Below are 21,377 nucleotides of genomic sequence, written 5' to 3'. Positions count from 1 at the left end.
GCTAGAGCAACGGCTCAGCAGTTAAGCACACTTGCTGCTTTTGAAAGGGCCTGGGTTTGGTTCCCAACACTCACATGCAGCTTACATCTGGAGTTACAAGCTGGAGTCTGGAACTCTGGTTCCAAAACATACAATGCCCTCTTTGACCTCTATGGGCACCAGGGATGCATACAGTACCCATACATGCAGGAAACACATTCATACACATACAAATAAATCTTTGAGGGTTGTTGGGGTTTTTTTTGTTTGTTTTTGTTATTGTTGTTTGAAACAGGGTCTCTCTGGGTAGCCTTGGCTGTTGTCCTGGAACTCTCTCTCTGTAGACCAGGCTAGCCTCAAACTCAAAGATCTGCCTATCTCTGCCTCCCAAGTGCTGGGATTAAAGGCATGTGCCACCGCCCAGTAATAAATCTTTCTTTCTTTTTAGGAAAAAAATTAATGGAACTAGAAAAATGGTTTCATGGTTAAGACCATTTCCTGCTCTTCCTGAGGTCCTGAGAACAGTTCTCAGCACCTACATAAGGTGACATATAATTGCCTGTGACTCCAACTCCAGTAGATCCTAAGCCTCTGGCCTCCACACAAGTATGCATGCACCCACACAGTCACAAAGTCATACGCAGTTACATATATCAAATATAGTAAAAACAAATACTGCTTAAGAATATTTTTTTAAATACAAAAATAAGACATCCTCAATACAAGATAAAGCAGAGGTCTATAATCCTTTACTTATAACAAAACTTTTTTAAAACTTGTAATCTTTTTAGATTTTTAATTATGTATCTGTGTATACATGATTGTATATGCTCTAGGAAGTTGCCAGATTCCCTGGAGCTTGCGTTAAGGTGCTTACATACCACCTGATATGGATGTTAGGGTGTTAACTTGGGTCCTCTGTATAGTACATACTCTTATACTGCTCTTCCTGGGAACCTGAGCTTGATTCCCAGCATCAACATCAGGCAGCTTAGAACTGCCTGTAATCTCAGCTCCTAGGGAATCAGGCATCTATAATCTCTATGGCACTTTCATTCATGTGCATATAACTCACACATATATATACATAATTAAAATTATAAAAATAAATCTTTAAAAAAATAGAAATGTGCTCTTAGCCGCTGAGTCCCCTCCTCCCCTTTTTAAAAACTAATTTAGCAGGTAAACCTGTCATAATGTATGGTTACCTATAACTAATGTAGCATGTATGTGTAACACTGAGCATAAGTATCATGCATTTCATTAATAATGTGCATGATCACAGGATACTGCACAATAAAGTCACATCAGATCATCATATTCTCATAAAGAACTACAGACTTTATTATAAAGGCAGACATAGTGACATGCTCCTAATCCTAGGGTGTTTGAGACAGAAGGATCCAAAGTTTGAAGCCAGCCTGGGTTACACTGTAAGATCACATCTCGGGGCTGGAGAAATGGCTCAGTGGTTAAGAGCACTGATTGCTCTTCCAGAGGATTTGGATTCAATTCCAGAACCCACATGGCACCCCACAAGTTCTGACACCTTCACACAGACATTCATGCAGGCAAAACACCAATACACATTAAGTAAATAAAGACCACATCTCAAAACTAAAATAAGACAAAATAAAATAAACAAATAAACCAGCCAGGTATAGTTGTATTTGCTTGTAATCCCAAGCACTGGGGAGGATGAAGAAAGAGTTATCTTTCCAGGCCAACATGAGCTTTTACAAAGCAAGTTCTAAACCAGAGTTGTAGTTAAAAAAAAAAAAAAGTACAGAACTGCCACTGCTCTTGGTTGCCTACTGGAACCACATTGGTCAGTGACATAAATAATGTTGGTAAAGACCAGAAAGCTTCTCTCTGATGTCTACTTCTCATCATGCCTACTGCTCTGTGGGATACTGGAGGGAAAATAAAAGTCATCAGTAACAGTCCCCAGCTGTGACCAGCAATAAAGGGGATGGCACAGACTGTATGGAAGTAACCAATCATTTCTGGTTGGTCTTAAAGACTGTTCCACAGGAGGAAACACATGCCTGGTACTGCAAATCTGGTCAATAACGTGGTTGGGGAGCTCACAGGCCCCAGGGGTGAACCTACTACCATTATTTTGCTGAACAGACATAACACAAGTTGCTCTCTGAATTTTATCTCTGCATCTGTAGAGCATTGCCACTCTCAGTTTCTTTGTGCAGTGAATGATGGTTAACACAGAAACTTACAACTGGCTGAAGTGCAGAGGCTATGTGGCTGTGGAGTACTGAGTCACAAATGGGACATGTTTCTCACACCCTCCCGAGGCTCAGGAATCACCCAAGGAGAGCCGAAAGACCCAGCGGTCAGAGCAAAGAGTGTCTCCTGATGACAGAACCAAGCACAAGATCAAGCCAGTCAACATTCTAGCACTGAGTGGGGAGAGGTTCAAAAGTGTGTACACACACACACACACACACACACACACACACACACACACACACTTAAATGAAGAGCTATGAACATCCCATAGATTCTGGGAAAGGGAGAGTCAGTTTTCTTTAGTTGACCATGTTCCAGTGGGTGGTTCAACACCCAGAAGAATATGAACAGCACAAACTTGAGTCTATAGGTTACTGAACAAAAAAGACACAAAGATAGATGGGTACCCCAACACTTGGGAGGCAGAGGCAGCCGGATCTCTGTGAGTTTGAGGTCAGCCTGGTCTACAAAGTAAGTCCAGGGAAGCCAGGGCTGTTACACAGAGAAACTCTGTATCAAAAAAAAAAAAAAAAAAAAAAAAAAAAAAAAAAAAAAACAAGCACAATGTGGGAAATCTGAAGGGGAAGAAACTATACGAGCATGGAGAATTAGGATAGAGAAATTATTGTGCAGCATTGTGCTATAGGCTAATTAAATAGATCCCAGTCTGTCTGTGTGGTTATTTGGGTATAAAGCTGGTTAAGGAGTAACCACTGATTTCACTAAAATAATAATCTAATATTAAATACTAATAATCCTTCAACAATTACTTTACCATTTGAACCAGCAAGAATGTATATTCCCAACAAGAAATTGGTTTAAATAATGTTATCTCCAAACTCTAAATATGCTTATTTTTACCTGATATGCAAAGACATCTAGAATACGCTGTGATAAAGTAGAAAAGCAAGTTATAGAAAAATGCATATAATAAAATCATTAGTGCACATGCATATGTTCATATATGCACAGGAATGATTCCAACCCTTGGGTCACAAGTGGCAAAGGCTAGCTAAGAATAATACTGCATGCAAAATTGTAACTTACTTAAAACATTATAAGAATTTTTGTGACTTTTTATGTATGTACTATTTGCATGTGTGTGGATGCATGTTGCGTATGCACATGCTTGTAGAGGCCATAGGTTGATGTAAGCTATCCTCCTTGATAACTCTCTGCCTTACATACTGAGGCAGGATCTCTCACTTAACCCAGAGCTGGTCTAGCAAAGCAGCCTCTTCCAGGGACCATCTGGCCCTCTCTCTGGAGTTCTGAGAATATTTATAGGCAGGTGGGCAATTATCTAGATACTGAGAATCCAAACTCTAGTCCTCATCTTACATGGCAAGCATTCATACCTGCAAAGCCATTTTGTTAGTACCTCCTGAAATTTTTGTAATTTGACTGTGTAGTTCTCAAGTGTGAACTTTGGAGATGATATTGTGTAACAATATCAAAAGTATAAAAAAAACCTGGGCCACTGAAGACACCTCAGCGAGTAAAAGTGCTTTGCACCAAGCCCAACAATTTGAGTTCAATCCCAGGGATATGGCAGAAGGACAAAATGACCCCCACAAGTTGTCTGTAATGGCTACACATGAAATAAAAAATAATAATAATGAATGTATTGTTGCCGGGCATGGTGGCACACACCTTTAAACCCAGCACTTGGGAGGCAGAGGCAGGCAGACTGATGTGAGTTCAAGGCCAGCCTGGTCTACAAAGTGAGTCCAGGACAGCCAGGGCTACACAGAGAAACCCTGTCTCAAAAACAAACAAACAACAACAACAACAAAAAGACCACTCAGCACTAATTTTCATGATCATCAATGACCAATGACAGTGATCTGGACACTGATTGCTAGTATTCCTATGAACAGTAAGTAAGCTTTAAAAAAAAATAGAAATGTACACATTAAAGAAAGCACACATCTCTGTTCCACCATCCACACGTAATTTAGTAAAATAGGTTTACTGAAACCATGTGCCTGATTATACAACCTTACCCTGACTCCTCAGTGCCTAGTGGAGACTAGGAACTACAGATCACTGGCTAAAGCTACACCACCATTAGGGCATAGCAACCTAAAAGAGGGTCTCTGATAATAACAGCAAAATATGAATTAAAGGTGCAATCATAGTATTTGCCACTGTTATCATTTCTCCCTTTTATAGAAGGGTTAGTAACTCAGTTATGAATCAGGTGGATTAAAGGTTTCAATAATTTTTATCAGTTAATCAAGTTAATTCTAAGTTCTCAGCATGACAAACACCCCGTCAAACAGATACGTAGGAGTAAACAATGTTGTTAATCAGGGCGCTCTATTTAAATCAGCAACCTGCCACACAGCTCAACGGATGTAATCTCCAGGTTGGGGAGCCATCCCTTGACTCTACGCCTCACTTATACTATGATCTTTTAGAATGCTAAAATATTCAAGTATAACTTTAGTTATCTTGCATTTTATACCAACTCTCACCCTAAATAAAGTCATGAACTTGGTATAGTGTGACATAGGCATGTCGTCCCACTTGGACCCAAGTTAGACAAGAGCAGCTCAAACAACTTAATAGCAAGACCCTGCCTATTAAAAATTAATGAAATGTAAAGCCAAAATACCTGTTTATAGCTTCTTAGACATAAGTCCAAATTCCAAAATCTCACAAAATACAAAACTAATCTGGTGCCTACCAGGCTTGTACAGAAATGGAAATAGCAACATATGGGATGAAGGAACAAAGCCACAATCCCTGGAACTTTCTTCACAGTGACGTAGGGGCTGGAGATTGCTCGGCAGCTTTGAGTTCATACTGTTCCTGCAGAGACCACAGTACAGCTCTCAGCACCCACATCTACAGTTCAAAACCACCTAACTCTATAATCATGAAAGGCAAATCCTCACCTAGCATGGTAGCACACACACATATACACAAAAATAAGTAAGAAATAAATAAATAAATAAGTGAAACCTCTTTTAAGAGGTGGAGAAACATTAAGGAAAACACCTGGGGCGAGGGAGGGGGGAGTAAAATCTTTTAAAGCAAAAATACTTAAGAAATCCTTTAAAAGAAAGAAAGAAAGAAAGAAAGAAAGAAAGAAATCCTTTCAAAGAGATGGCTCAGCAGTTAAGAGCACAGACTGCTCTTCCAGAGGACCCAGGTTCAATTCCCACCATCCACATGGCAAGTCATCACTATTTGTAACTCCTATTCCAGAGGATCCGACACCCTCACACAGATATACATTCATAAAACACCAATGTACATAAAATAAAAAGAAATAATTTTAAAAGTCCTTTAATAATATTTTAACTTCTATCTAATTAAAACCACACAAGTTAAAACTAAGTACATTCGATCTCAATAGATATGAAAAGCATCCATTTTCAGCATTTATTAATTTTAGGAATGAAACTTTAAAAAAAACCAAAAACTTAAAAGGAAACTTTTTTTCTTTTTTTAAGTTTAAGTTTAAGTTTTTTGAAATAGGGTTTCTGTGTGTAGCCTTAGCTGTCCTGGACTCACTGTAGACTAAGATGGCCTCGAACTCAGAGAGATCCTCCTGCCTTTGCCTCCCGAGTACTGGGATTAAAGGCGTACGCCACCACTACCTGGCCAAAAAAAAATTTTTAACCTAATAAAAGACATGTACAAAAGTAGCCAAAACAAGTATCTGTAGAGAAACAAGTACCTGTAGAGAGGTACTTTGAAAGCTATTACTTGTACGTAAGAACCCCAATGCAGGAGATGGTAATAGGAGGCCAATAAAGGGCCACTACCAAGGAAGGCATGGACACAGGAGGATGAGTCAGGGGCACCTCCAACTTAAGGCCAGCCTGGACTAAATAGAAAGATAAAAGAAGAGGGAAAAAACAAAAAACAAAATCAAAACTCACACACAGCCAGTTATCCCCTACAGCTTTCCTATGGCCCTCTGGAAGTATCATGAGGCCGTTGTCACAGCCTCCTGCAGTCTAATAAGGCATACAAAACCACCAAGCAGAGTAGGGCATGATGGGGCCTGCTATAACCCCAGCACTAAGGAGGTGGAGACAGCAGGATCGGGAACTAAAAGGCACACTGGGCTCTCAGAGCTCCTGTTGGGGTGGGGGGATTCTCACCAACACAGTGGCCCCCAGCTGACGATAGACACTTTGTCTCTGTTACCCTTTATGACTGACTGGCACAAAGAGCAGAGCACCAGCCAAGTTGGCTTGCTCTTTTTTCTGCCACTGCCGTAAGTGACAAACTGCTAAATCTAGAAGGGCTCATCTTATCAGGTCTAGTCTTCAGCATGCCTTATGTGCGTACTGTGCTTGACATTATCACACTTAACAGAGATGAAGACGAGCAGTTCTCTCTGAGATGGGAAAATGGCAAGGACATCGCTCATCACCATTCTATGCAAGCAAATGCTACAAATCCTAGCCAGAGAAAGGAAGAAAGAGGACCTGAACTGCAAGGACAAAACAGTGACAATTTTACACATTACACAACATGAAACTCAAGGAGAATTTACAGTAAGTTATTAGGCGAAGGCTGGCAAAACTTAGACAATATAATGAAAATTCATTATTTGTCTCCATATAGCAAAAGTAAATAGAAAGTAAATTTTATTTCAAAATTCTCTTTACAACCAGACTCACACTTGTCCTCCCAGCTCTAAGGAGGCTAAGACAAGATGACTGCCATGAAATCAAGATCATTACGAAATGAATCAGCTTAGCCCACACAGCATGGCCCAAGCCCCAGGAAGTAAGTAACTAAGGCAGGGGTAGCGGCACACTCACTCCTTTAACTTTAGCACTCAACAGACAAGCAGATCTCTATGAGGTTCAAGCGAGTCAGCACTACATCCTGGGGTTGGGAGGCTGTTTTTTACTTGTTAAATGAATAAATAAAATTATTTAAATAAAAGCCAGGCACAGTGGCATATGCCTGTAGTCCCAGCTACCTGGGGGGGGGGGGGGCTGGAACAGGAGGCTGAGGTGGCAGGGTAACTTAAGCCTGAGAGTTAAGTCTGGCCCAAACAAAGTTGTGAGACCATATCTCTTTTTTAAAAAATAGTCATAATACTAAAACAAGTTTACTTAAAATAGCATAAATATAGCAAAAGACGTGTAAGAATACTGCAAAAAAAAGAAGCAGCAGCACTGCAAACCATTACCGATCCTAATGCAGTGGCTCACACTTGTCATCCCAGCACTCTGGGCAGCTGAGGGAAGACTGCCATAAATTTGAGGTTAGACTAACAAGACTATGTTGCAAAAGGCAAACAAAAAATGGAAAACAAGTAAGGACTTTTGGAATGACTCGCTGCTTGCCATCAAGACTGATAGCTTGAGTTCAACGCCTGGAGCCCATATGACAGAAGACAACCAAGTACCATAAGTTGTCTTCTGACCTCCACAAGCTCTCCAGGTCCATCTGTCTGTCTCTCCCATACATACACAAATAAATAAATATAATATAAAATAATCATCTGAGAAATGAAAAACAACAATGGAATCACATTTAACAACTCAAGACTCCACATTATAAAGAAGTGATTGTACCCAACTTCTAAGTCCAACCAAATTCTAATTTAGGACCTCAGCTTCCTTATCTTTTGAGGGGGTTCATGTGTGTGCATGTGTGTGCACCACCATGCCCAACTTCCTTTTTTTTTTCCATCAGCTTACCTGCTGCCAAATGTTGTTGTTGTAACTAACACTACCGTGAATATCCACACATAAATCAGGAAGCATGTTTTCATTTCTTCTTTTGTAGGCACCTAATTACAAAAGCTAAGGGCATACAGTAAATGTTTGACTTATGCAACATTTAATAGTACTGCCAGCCATGTACAGGAATAGCAGCTCCTCCAAACTTCACCTGCACTACCCCAGTCTTCTGACTTTAGCTATTGTCTAAGGGTGTGGGTGGTTATCTCACTGTGTCTCCCATCTAATGACTATTGGCGGTGAATATCTTTTCCCGACACTTATTACCATGGCAGTGAAGGCTCATTTAAACCTTTTGTTCATATTTTCTTGGCTTGTTTGTCCTATTAGTAAGAGTTCCTTATAAGTCCTAACTGCAAGGGGGCTTCCACTTAGGTGAAGAGATGGCTCAGCAGTTCAGAGTGCTTACTGTTCTGTAAGGAAGCAGAGTTCAGGCCCTACCACCCACATCAGGCTGCTCATAAACACCCGCAACTCCAGCTCCAAAGGATCCAACGCTCCTTCTTGTCTCTGTGGGTACCCACACTAACACACACATAAAAAAATTAAATCCTTAAAAATAATAATGTTCTAAATAAAAGATAGATTTCCAAGTATTTTTCTCCCATCTGTCATTTGTATTTATTACATTTTATTCTGTTAGTGACAGCCTTTAAAAAGTAAAACTTTTGGGGCCAGGCAGGGTGGCACACGCCTGTAATCCTAGCACTCAGGAAGCAGAGGCAGGTGGATCTCCATGAGCCCGAGGCCAGCCTGGTCTACAAAGCAAGTCCAGGATAGCCAGAGTTACACAGAGAAACCATCTCAAAAAGGCAAAAAAAGTAAACTTTTAACTTGTTGTTTTGTTTGTTTGTTTGTTTGTTTTGGAGAAACAGGGTCTCTGTATGTAGTTCTAGATATCCTGGAACTCACTATGTAGATCATGTTGGCCTCAAACTTAAAGAGGTTCTCCGGCCTCTGTCCCACCCCTCACCCCTTGACCCCCGACTCCCCTGTTCCTTTCCCTCCAATGATGTGATTAAAGGCATGTACTACCTTTAATTTTGGCCACAAACTTCTAATTTTGACAAACATCAAATTCTCTTATTTTCCTTTATGAGTCCTTTTTATTTATTTTATTTATTTATTTATCTATTTGGGTTTTGAAGACAAAGTTTCTCTGTATAGCCTTGGCTGTCCTGGATTTCCTTTGTAGACCAGGCTGGCCTCAAACTCAAGAGATCCACCTGCCTCTGCCTCCAAAGTGCTGGGACTAAAGGCATGCGCCACCACCACCTCCAGCCCTAGAAAAGTTTATATAGCAGCCCCTTAGCATGCAGTTTCACTGTCTGTGGTCTCAGGTACACAATGGTAGACCAAAATATGATAATATTAAGTGGGATATTGAAGAAATAACTGATAAGTTTTAAATTGTATGTTATTTGAATAGCATCAAACTATCTAATGCCATCTACTTCACTCTTCCCAGGAATCTGCTGAATCTATGCTGCTATGCTACCTACCCATTAGTGAGTGTCTGTCTATCTGTCTGCCTCTCTCTAATTTTTATTTTTTATTAGTGTATATGTGTGTGTGTGTGTGTGTGTGTGTGTGAGCGCGCGCACGCATGTGTTCCAAGACTGGGTTTCTGTGTGTAGCCTTGGCTGTCCTGGACTACCTTTGTAAACCAGGCTGGCTTTGAACTCACATAGATCTGTGTGCCTCCTTGGGTGCTGAGGTTACAGGCCTGTGCCACCACAACCCGGCACCCATTAGTCTCTTGATGGTTTTCTAGATAATCAGATCCACTATCAAGTTCTGAGTCCAAGTAACTTTTCCAGAGTAAGGTAACACTATGTCTCAATTCCTATGTCATTCTCTCCAATACATCTCATTCAATAGGCATTGTATCATTTCACATTACCATTCCGAGGGCTGAATACAAAGCCAGGATTGGATGGTGGTGCTCGCCTAAAATCCCAATACTTAGGAGGCTGAGCCAGGAGGATCACAAGTTCCAACTCAGACTACCTAAAGACCTTTTCTCAGAATGGAGATCAGGGTCGTGGCACACGCCTTTAATCCCGGCACTCATGAGGCAAGGGAAGGAAGGTATCTGTGAGTTTGAGGCCGGGGCTCCATAGTGAGTTCCAGGCTAGAAGAGCTACAGTGAGACCCGGTCTCAATTGATAGATCAATAAATAATGGGTGGATGGGTGGGTAAGTGAGTATGAATATAGCTCAAACAAGTAGGTCCGTTGGTTAGTTGTCCTCAAACCCATCATACAGCCCACTGCGCCTTCTGACCCCCATCTCGGCTTCCTGCGCTGGACTGACAGGTGGGATCCACGACACTACAGAAGAGGCAGCCTACAGTATGAGTGCCCTGTAAGTCAGAACAGTGGCTGTGCATTTATAAAGTAGGAGTGGGTCAGACGGTGACGAGTAAAAGAAGCTTATAGAATGATGACAATGTCCTAATATGTGACCTAGAGATGGTAAGTATTCCATAATTTGTTAAACTAGACATTTGTTTTAGATGTTTCTACTTTATTTGTGTGTGTGTGTGTGTGTGTGTGTGTGTGTGTGTGTGTGTGTGTGTGTACAGGCCAGGGGTCAATTACCTCAGAAGCCTTATAATTTGAGACAAGCCTTCCATTTGGCGTGGAGCTCACAGATTGGGCTAGGTTGACAGCTAGCCCCGGGACTAACCTGTCTCACCACCCCCCAACCTCACGGTCCGCACTGGATGACAAGTAGAAGCACCGTGCTCGGCTTCCTCACGTAGACACCAACACAGCACCTGAGGTTTGCATGCTGTGCAACAAGCACTTTGCCTACTGAGCTACCTCCTCAGCTCATAGTTCTCTATTTCAGTAGGCAAATTATATTACACAATAAGATGAATTTCAAACTCTAAACTTCTATTTCATAAAATGGTTTCACAATAATATCACAAACATCAAACTTAAGGCATTTCACAGAAAACACTGGTTAATTGCAAATCAAAGGGCTTTCAAATAAAACAGTAACAGTGGAGGAAATTAAAGTAGTATATCCAGGCCAGGCGGTGGTGGCGCACGCCTTTAATCCCAGCACTCGGGAGGCAGAGGCAGGCGGATCGCTGTGAGTTCAAGTCCAGCCTGGTCTACAAAGCGAGTCCAGGACAGCCAAGGCTACAAAGAGAAACCCTGTCTCGAAAAACCAAAAATAAAAATAAAGTAGTATATCCAGAAGATGGTAAGAAATCTAGGGGACAATGGTAGTTGAAGAGTGACTAGCAGCCTGGTGACGTGGCGCACGCCTGTGAAAGTTTTGAGGGGAGGCTGGGGTTATGCCTATATTTCCACAGGGAGTGAAATACATGGTTGCTGACAAAACTTATAAAGATTAGTTCTGACTAGGAAAAACCTCTTAGTATATAATACATAAATGCATTCATATAGCAAGGAATAATAAGTGCTGTAACCCCAGCACTTGGGAGGCAGAGGCAGAGGCAGTACAGAGGCAGGAGGATCTCTGTGAGTTTGAGACCAGCCTGGTCTGCAAAACGAGTCCAGGGCAACCAAGGCTACACAGAGAAACCCTGTCTTGAAAAAACAAAACCCAAAAAGAATGACTACTGAATCATTTTGGTGGTACACACTTGTAATATAATTCCCAATACTAGGAGCATGGAAACAAGAGAATTGCAAGTTCATGTTTGCCTGGGTTACATAAACTAAATGGCTAATCTTCTAAAACAGGCTTGATCCTGTGTCATAATTTTAAAATTAGTTTCCCCTGGGTGGTGGTGATACACACCTTTAATCCCAGCCCTTAGGATACAGAGGCAGGCAGATTTCTGAGTGTGAGGCCAGCCTCCTCTACAGAGCGAGTTCCAGGACAGCAAAAGCTACCCAGGAAAACCATGTCCAAAAGAACAAACAAAAAAGCTCATGTCTTCAATATCCATGACAACGGGCTAAATCTTACTTAGCACTCATTCAATGCTTGCAACCTAGGGAGGAGATGCATTAAATATCTTAAAAATACTCACACCTTTACTGAACACTGCTACTCATAGAAAATCAATAAGGAATAGTAAACTGAGAGGTGGAAAAGAGGAAAAAAAACACACATCCTTCTAGGTTGATGTCCTAACTAAGAAACACCAGAGAAAAGCAGAAATCATGCATTCAGATTGGAACGCACTAAGTTTAAGAAGCCCCCAAAGGGAAATGCTGGGCAACAAGTTAGACAAACTGGTCCTCACACTCAGGATCGAGGGATCCTTAAAGATTAAAAAAGACAGCCTCAGTGTAAGATAAAACACATGGAGAAAAATGGCCTGGAGAAACTCAAACATTTAATGAGTGGGTAGAAAAGGATTCAAAAGCTGAGCTAAGAAACTGAGCAATAAAACAGGAGCACCTACTGAAAATCCTCAAGAAAGAGATTTACAAAAGGAGATATGCCCTGGAGTGGCAGATCACATCTTTAATCCCAACACTACTGGAGGCAGAGGAAGGTGGATCATTGTGAAGCCAGCCTGGTCTAGAAAACCGAGTCTAAGAAAGTCAAAGCTACACAGAGAAACCCTGTCTCAAAAAACAAACAAACAAACAAACAACAAAGGGGGGGGGAGAGAAAGCTAGGCATCAGAGAACCCGCCTGTAATCCTAGCACTTGGGAAGCTGAGGCAAGATGACTGCTGTGAGTGTGAGGCCAGCCTGGGTCATGTAATAAGCTCAAAAGTCCATCCTGAAGCCACAGCAACACCAAAACCTTGCCTCAGAAAGGAAGAAAGAAAAGGGTGGGGTGGGAGAAGGAAGGAAGGAAGGAGGGAAAGGAAGGGAAGAAAAAGGAAAAGAAAGGAAAGGAAAAACTGTGAAGTCTGCTATGGCAGGCAGTTTCCAACATGGATAATCTCTACCCAGGTATTCATGGCATTATGAAAACTCATCTTGAGTGTGTTGAACCAAAACACAAAACTCTAATGTACAAAAACAACAAAAGGGGCAATTTATCACTTGCAAGATTGGGCTGAAAGCACTGTGGCTAGTATCTCCCCTCCTCCCTCCAGAGTTCTTGATCCAGGAGATCCAAAGTACCATTGTCGTAAGTGCACACATAATCTTATGCAGAGATCCAGATGGAAGGGACTGTCTTATCCAGCAAACAGCGTGGCCTACCACTGTCGACATGGGCAGAATCTCCTCCAGAAAGCTCTGAGATCACAGCAACCTCAGTCAGCACCTCTACAGCCTTATGGATGACCCTGAATCAGAGACACCAAACACAACCAGACCTCAGGTACAGCTGCTAAAGGGTTAAATACAAGGACAGAAAAACAGCCACTGGCTATGTTCATGTGCTATTTTCAGTTTCAGTGAAATCATAAAGATGACATAGAAGAAAGACCACGGGTGAAAAAATGGAAGAATACAATAAATGTCGACAATTCTTAACAAGAAGTCTGGCTCTAGGGGGGAATGGGGGAGAAGGGGGGGCCTGAAATTCCTGCATTTGAAAAGAGTAGGTAAGAGAGGATCAAGAGCTACTAAGGCCATAGTGAGTTTGAAGCCAGACTGGGGTACATGAAACCCTGACTAATGAAAAATAAAAATTAAAAAAAAAAGAAAAAGAAAAATCAAACAAGAATGTTTGCCTGCAAAACTGAGAGCAACTTAGAACAATAAATATGGAATTGTAGAGTTTCTCAGGAAGAAACTTTTTAAGTTAAATAGTAAGAAGCCGGGCGTGGCGGCACACGCCTTTAATCCCAGCATTCGAGAGGCAGAGGCAAGCCGATCTCTGTGAGTTTGAGGCCAGCCTGGTCTGCAAAGTGAGTCCAGGAGAGCCAAGACTACACAGAAAAACCCTGTCTCAAAATACCAAAAAAAAAAAAAAAAAAAAAAAAAAAAAAAAAGGTAAAAAGCCAATGGAGAAAATATAGTTTCTTGAGAAGTCTGGTGAAGTTCTCCATTTCTTCAAAATGTTCTCACTATCTCTCTGCCTTCATTGGAAACTGACTTTCAATCAGGATACCTCTCATCATGCGGCCTCTTTTCAGTCTCTAATACCCCAGCCAATATGGAGAAACGGCCTTTACCAGGCCATTATTCCTGAACCCTCACGGAAACCCTGGCCCTGATTCCATGCTGTCCAGCCAACATAGTCTTCTAGTTCTCCCTCGCCCTGAGGCTGACGATCACCTCAGGATGTATAGGCACCAAATCCCCATGAGCGCTGCGCTCTACACTACCAGCCCTGCTCCGTCCTGCTCGTTTAAATACACACATGAATGGGTCCTTTAACATCAGTTCTTCAAACTCTCCATCCAGCCTCAGTAAGCAACTCTATTTTCTGGCTCTAGCCATTCAATCACTTGTGAATTCATTTACTTGTACTATTATCCATTCATTCATCAAATATAGTAACTACCTATTATTTGCTCAGTAGAGAATACATGACAGATAGTCATTGTCCTAATGAAATACAGGACTTTTTTTTCATATTTTCCACAAATACAGCATGAAAAGATGTAGTTGAAGTCCAGTACGTGACCACCACATTTCTTTTATTCAAAGTAACCACACCATTCTATAAAACTGGTATTGTCTAGTGTGATTCAGTGAATCCCTGTGGAGCCCTAGTGGTCACTTTTTCCCTTAACAAGGGTTCAAAAACTATCTATTAGACAATCTAGTCTATAAATAACGCCAGAGTTCATCATTGGGCCATACAATGAAATATTTCTTAATGCAATTTTAGAAAAACTATTTAATTGCACAGAATTTTACTGGTAAGAAAAACAACCCCAGACATAGTAATGCACACCTGAAATCCCAGCACTCTGGAGGGGAAGGAGAAGGACTGTTGCTTGGTCCAGAACAAGGAGTGAGATCTTGACTCAAAAAACCCAAAGGGGGACTGAAGAGACTGCCCGGTGGTTAAGAGCTCAGGAGCTCTTGCAGAGAACCCGGGTTCAATTCCCAGCACCCATATGGCAGCTCATAACACCTACCTGTAACTCCAGTCTCAGGAGATCCAACGCCTTCTTCTGGAACCCCCAGGCACAAAGACACACACTTACAGGGCACATGTAAGTAGGCCAACACCTACACACATACAATTAAATAATGGGGCTTTCTTTTTTTGAACAAATGAAAAATAGTTATTGCCCTCAGGAAAAATTAAGATGGGACAAAAGAAACCTATCTGGGTTCTTAATAAGATATATTTACTATCTCAGCAAATAATGTATGTAGATAAGAATAAAAATGATAAAATCACAGACATCCTTTGTTTGTTTTTAACTTTCTAATCAACCCAGGCAAGAAAAAAAACTAAATGATGCCTGCATCTACCTCACACCAGATACTGAGTCATCTGCATTGCCAGACACTCCAGTCGGGCAGAGTTCTGACACATCTCACAATGACACAGAGTTGAGCACTTTCTTCCCTCCTCTAGAACATCACTCCCCTGGCTCTTCTTATTCAGGACCTTACTCTGCCAGTTCCTCTTCATTTCTCCAGGGTATCTTGCAGTTTTTGGTAAGGTAAGGGCCGTAAAGGTAGACATATTTGTCAGCTGGCTATTGCATTCCTGGTGCCTAAAAAGCACCCAGAACCACATTACTTTATGACAGGATGAGTACATAAATAAACCAGTCCCCACCGCTCAGAGGTTTGGATCTCTTCTCTACCTAAATTCACTCCCTGATGCTCTCAACACTCTTAACACTCTACAATTTTAAATACCAGGTGAAATAGCTTATTTTTCCTGGACATGTCCCCTGAACTCCAGAATTTCCCTAAACATGCTTCAACTGTTAGCTCCATCTCAGTTATGACAGCTTGTTGTTGTAGTTGTTCAAGCAAAAATCTCACTTATTCTTTAAGATTCTGTTTTGCTCTCATCCATTTTCAAGCACTACAACTTAATTACCCTCAAAACTCAAAATCCAACCTCTTCTCACCATTTCCTTTTCCTGTAATCACACCACCTCCTGCCTACTGTGCACACTTCTATATTCCACAGTTTCCTAAAGTAACACACAACAGTAACATCCACTCTCCTAAGACACAAGTCAGAGCACACTGGCTCCCTTACCTTACTCAAAACTCAGGTCATTCCCACTGGTCTACAAGCTGCCTGCTCCTGTCACCATGCCTTCTCTTCCTGCTCATGTCTTCCCCACCATGATCAAGAGTACCCCACTGGAACTCTAGGTCAAATACTTTCTCCCCGAAGTAGTTTTTGTCAGGATGTTTAACACAGCAACAGGAAAAGAAACTAAGGTAATGATTATTAGCATCCTTGTTCCCTTCTAGAGTCCTAGCACCTAAAACACTTAACACATGATACATGCTCAATGTGGTGGTATTGTTTATATTCATTGGCATTTTGCCTGCATATATGTCTGTGTGGGTGCTGGGAATTGAAGCAGGGTCCTCTGGAAGATCATTCAGTGCTCTGAACTGCTGAGCCATCTCTCCAACCCCTCAATATGTATTTTTAAAATACTCTATTTATTTTGTGTTTGTGTGTGCACAACTGCATGTGTGCCACTGTGAGCACATGGAGGCCAGACAACAATTTATAGAAGTTGGTTCTTTTCATCCACCATGTAGGTACTGGGGATTGAATTCAAGGGTTCAGCTAGGTAACAACTGCCTTTACCTACTGAAACATCTCCCAGCCTTCGATATGTATATTTTAACTGAATGAATAATGTTCAAGAATAAAGCTCAAAAGTGTTAACAACCTAAGCATGTGTCAAAACTGTTTTACTTACATTAATTAACTCATCTGACCATCCTAAGAGGCTAAATAGTATTGTTATTATCCTAATTTTTCAGAAGAATTTAGGCAGAGGTTAAAGTTGAGAAGTTAAGGCTAGAGATGGCTCAACGGTTAGGCACACTTACTCTCTTGCAAAGGACTTGGTTTCTGTTTCCAGCACCTATATCAGGCAGCTCACAACAGTCTACAACTTTAGTCTAGGAGCTCCAATGCCCTCTGGCCCTCTGTACACATGTGGTATACATAAACTCACATACATACATAAATAAAATGTATCTTTTTTTAAGAGAGAAATTAAGGTTATGGCTGGGCATGGTGGCACACGCTTTAGTCCCAGCACTCAGAAGGCAAAGGCAGGCAGACCTCTGTGAGTTCAAAGCCAACCTAATCTACAGAGGTAGTTCCAGGACAACCAGAGCTCTACAGAGAAACCATGTCTCAAAAAGAAAAAAGAAAAAAACAAAAACAACCTAAGGTTAAGAAGTAATATGCTTCCAGCACTGGGGAGGCAGAGGCAGGTGGATCGTTGTGAGTTCAAGGCCAGCCTGGTCTACAAAGTGAGTCCAGGACAGCCAAGGCTACACAAAGCAACCCTGTCTCTGGGGGGGGGGGGGGGGAGGAAGCAATATGCTGTACACTACCCAATGGCAAGGCCAGGATTGACCAGTCTAATTCCAGAACTGACACTTCAAAACATGGAAAACCTCAAGCGCCATACAGTTCAATTATATTCCACATAATCATGGCCCATCGCTCTCAAAATAGCTGATGTACTACTTATTTGATTACACATAGCACTTTGTTCCCTGCTCTTTCTCCATCATTGTTTCTGATATTTTATATATAAAGTACATTTAACAAGTTTCATACTCTTTCCTACAAAGCATAACCAGCATAAAGCAGCAGCTGTTTCTATGAGAACCTTCGCTTTTAAATTTCCAGCTTGTTGCTGAATCACAAGACTGCCATAACTCTCTATGACTCTAGCAATGAAGAACAACTCCATTGAACTCAACAAGGATAGCTGAGAGAATAAAGAGAAACAGCATTTAAAAAGAAAAAAGGCAATTCTACACTATAATTCAATAAAGCCTGGAACTCACCATGTACACACACCAGGCTGGCTTCAAACTTGAGAAAATCCTCCAGTCTCATCCTCCTAAATGTTAGAATTACAGGTGTGAGCCAGCATGTTCACCTAGCAAAAAATATTTAGGATTTCTTTTATTTTGAGTTATGAGTATGGGGGTGTGAATGATGTGAACTGAGGGCAGGTGCAGGAGGAGGCCAGAACAGGAAGCCCGATCCCCTAAGGCTGGAGTTATAGGCCACCAACTGTGAGCACCTGACTGGGTGCTGGGAACCAAGCTCTGGGCCTCTAGAAGAGCAGTGAGCCCTCCAGCTGCTGAGCCAGCTCTCCAGCACCCAAGGGATGGAGCTGCCTTAATAAAATAAAATGCATAATTTGTTTCAGTCACATGAATTTCTAAGCTGGCTTTTAATTCTACCTCTGACACCCACCAAATTACATGATTTTATTTCTGCAAGAATTAACAATTCACTATTAACTACGTAAACGTTAGTATACACACACAAATTTCACCCAGCATCTTTTGGGTTTTTGTTTTTGGTGCTCGGGATCAAACCTTGGGCAAGTACACCAGCAACTGAATACATAGCTATCCCCTCAGCCAATATCTAATTAATCAGTCTCCAAAACTGAAAACTAGCCTAACATGGTAGTGAAGTTAGTCCCAGTACTTGGCGTAGGCAGTCATATCTCTGTGAGTTAAAGCCTAGTCTACATAGTGAGACCCTGTCTCAAAACTACCAAAGGGGGAGAGGGTAAACATGTGGGTTTGCTCCCAGCTAATTTAAATTACAACTATTCACTGGAGCAACCAAGTGTTCACTGTCTGCATACAGATCACTTAATCTTACTTCATGACTATGAACTATACACTTCATCAATTACCCATCACAGCTTCTATTTCCCATCAGTCTCTACAAGCACAAGTGTTTTCTTAGTAGATCAGAGTCCGCTCATGAAGTAAACATGGAAAACAGGCAGCAAACGGCAACTACTGAACCGAATCTATTTTTTTTCTCTCTTGAGTTACAGAAAAGTACTCCCCTGGCAACTTCCCCAAATAAATTAGGTAGTCGTTACAAAAGTTACTGTTTAAACTTAATTTTGTGGCAATTTCTCTTCTTCCATAAGTGAACTACTGAGAATCATAATATATATCCATCAAAGGACCTGTTTCCTCAACAAGACATAGCTTAAATCATAAGTGATAAGGCAAGTGATCACTATAATCTAATAGGAACAAGAATCCAAAAAGGATTCAGGTTTACTATGCTGAAGTGTGAGCACCGTTAACTCTCAGTAACATCTCCCAACAAAGTGAAAGGTGTGTTCCCACAGGGTACCAAATCACCAGACTGACAATATTCCTTGGAAATGGAGGCACCTATGTAAATATGTGTGTGTGTGTGTGTGTGTGTGTGTGTGTGTGTGTTCTATTTCATTTTTTTAAATGTTTAGTAAAGACAAATAAAGGCAGGTGTGGTGACACACGTCATTAATCCCAGCACCTGAAGGCAGAAGCAGGCATATCTTTGAGTTACAGGCCAGCCTAGTCTACAGAGATAGTTCCAGGAACACAGAGAAGCCCTGTCTTGAAAAATAACAGAAACAAGCTGGGTATGGCAGCGCATGCCTGTAATCCTAGTAATCACTGAAGGCAGAGTAAAGTGGGCTGCTGTGAGTTCGAGGCCAGCCTGGTCTACAAATTGAGTCCAGGACAGCCAAGGCTACACAGAGAAACCCTGTCTCAAAAAAAGAAAGAAAGAAAGAAAGAAAACAAATAAAGAAAAGGGGGGCGGGGGAAGGCTGCAGTAAGCACACCTGAAAATAAAAAATGAAAGCAATCTTCAGGAAAGCCAAGATTGATAGGTCATGTCTGATCTTTGAAGGCTGAGAAAGAAGAACGGCAATAAATCGGAGGCCAGCCTGGGATAGAGTGAGCCCTAGCGTTTAATAAATAAATCTAAAACACACAGATAACCCAGCGGGGAAATGCGCTAATGGCACAGGTTTAACCACCGAAGTTTGATCCCAACAATCCACAGTGGGAGAACCAAGTCCCAAAAGCTGTCCTTTGACCTCAAAGAGGGAGCGCTGATGCACTTGCACAGGCACACACAAAATGCATTTTTTAATAAAACAAAAACAACAAAACTCCAATGAACACAAAATGTATCAAGGTATATTTAACAACAAGGTGTTAAGAGACAGCTGCACTTGAAAACATTTAAGCCATTTTCACACAATCACCTCCCAACAGAACTGTTCACGGTTCGTTTTATCCACTCAAAGCAATCAACCCCAACCACCTGCAACTATGACTCTGAAATGTGCCTGGCAAATCAAACTGTGTCCTCAACTTAAAAATTAAAAGTGGTACGAAGAGACCGAGCACAAGAAGGGGGAAGGGGAGGAGAGGAAAAAGAAAAAACTGACAGACAGCACTTTTAAAGGGGCTAAGAGCAATGACACACACTCCCTCATGGTTGCTACAGAATGAAGTAGTCTAAACACCAACATCTTCCTTCTCGTGTGTAAAACCTGATTCACTCACGCTCACAATTTACCTACTCCAAGTCAACGCAAAGTGATTCTCTTCCCTCGGCGATTTCCACTCATCCGGCCAAGAAAAGCACCAAAACCCTAAAGCGGCAATGTGAGATCGGCCCCTCCAGCTACCTCCAAGGCAACATCCACGCTTCATTTTCCATTTGAAATACAACCTTTTTTCCTCTTCTAGCTCACCCGGTCCAAAATAATAAGATCTTAAAACATTGTACATCCGATCCACCTTGGCCGCACCCCAACTCCAGGGCTCCCCAAGATCCCCGTCTCCCCAAAATCATGCCTCCAACCCCGAATCTCTAAAGAGCCAGAAGCCCCCACCTCCCACCTTCAGCAGAGATTCCCCCCCCGCCGCCAGCGCCTTCGCTCCCGCCCAATCCCGGAGCTCCGCAGGGCGCGGCCGCCGGTGGGCTCGCGTGGGCTGGGGCGGGGTCCGCCCTCCCGACCTCCCCATCCTTCCCTCCCACCCACCCCCGACCCGAAAAGAAGGGGGAGGGGTCCCGAAGCCTCACCTACAGCTCCGCCCCTCCCCAGGGGCACTCTGCCCTGCCCAGCCAGGGCCGGGAGCGCCGAGCCCCGTAGGAAACGGCAAATGCCTCGGCGCCTGCGGCTGCTGGGCAGCTCGAGGTTCCGCCTGACGCGCGAGCGGCTGCCGACGCGGCCGCCTTAGTCTCCTCAGCGCCGCCGCTCCCGCTGCCGTTGCTGCTACTGCCTCCCGGACACCCTGCCGCCAACACTGCCACAGCCGCCGCCGCCGCCACCGCCACCACCACCGCCACAGCCACAGCACGACCGGCGCCCGCGACGTCACCACGCCCCGCCCCCCGCGCACACCTAGCCCCGCCCCCGGGCGCCCGCGCGGCGCCCTCGCCCCGCCTCTCGCTTCTTGCGGGCCGCAGGGCTTTCCCTAGTCCCTCCGGGAAGCGTCCCGCGCCGGGGCTCCGGGGGACGGCGCGACGGGATCGCGAAGCGCGGCGCTGCGAGGCCACGAAGGTAACTGA

At 42.7% G+C, this 21,377-nt stretch overlaps 1 protein-coding gene across 8 annotated transcripts in view; it reads right to left on the bottom strand.

Moving 5' to 3' along the window:
* The window catches only part of ERC1 (ELKS/RAB6-interacting/CAST family member 1), a 277,582-nt gene extending 256,444 nt beyond the window's left edge, over positions 1 to 21,138 (bottom strand). For 2 of the 8 annotated variants that reach the window (XM_084766086.1, XM_084766087.1), the window contains exon 1: positions 20,889 to 21,138. The gene's annotated coding sequence lies outside the window, so the exon portion shown is untranslated. Of the gene's footprint in view, positions 1 to 17,824; positions 17,846 to 20,888 lie in introns of those variants that run through there. The other 6 variants (XM_084766089.1, XM_084766090.1, XM_084766083.1 and 3 more) reach the window with 4 other exon arrangements.
* Between the last annotated feature and the right edge of the window lie 239 nt (positions 21,139 to 21,377).

This window comes from Acomys minous (genome assembly GCF_964271855.1).
Source record: "Acomys minous genome assembly, chromosome: 17".
NCBI lineage: Eukaryota > Metazoa > Chordata > Mammalia > Rodentia > Muridae > Acomys > Acomys minous.
The sequence above is the reverse complement of the archived record's forward strand: the minus strand, read 5'-3'. Positions and strand labels throughout refer to the sequence as shown.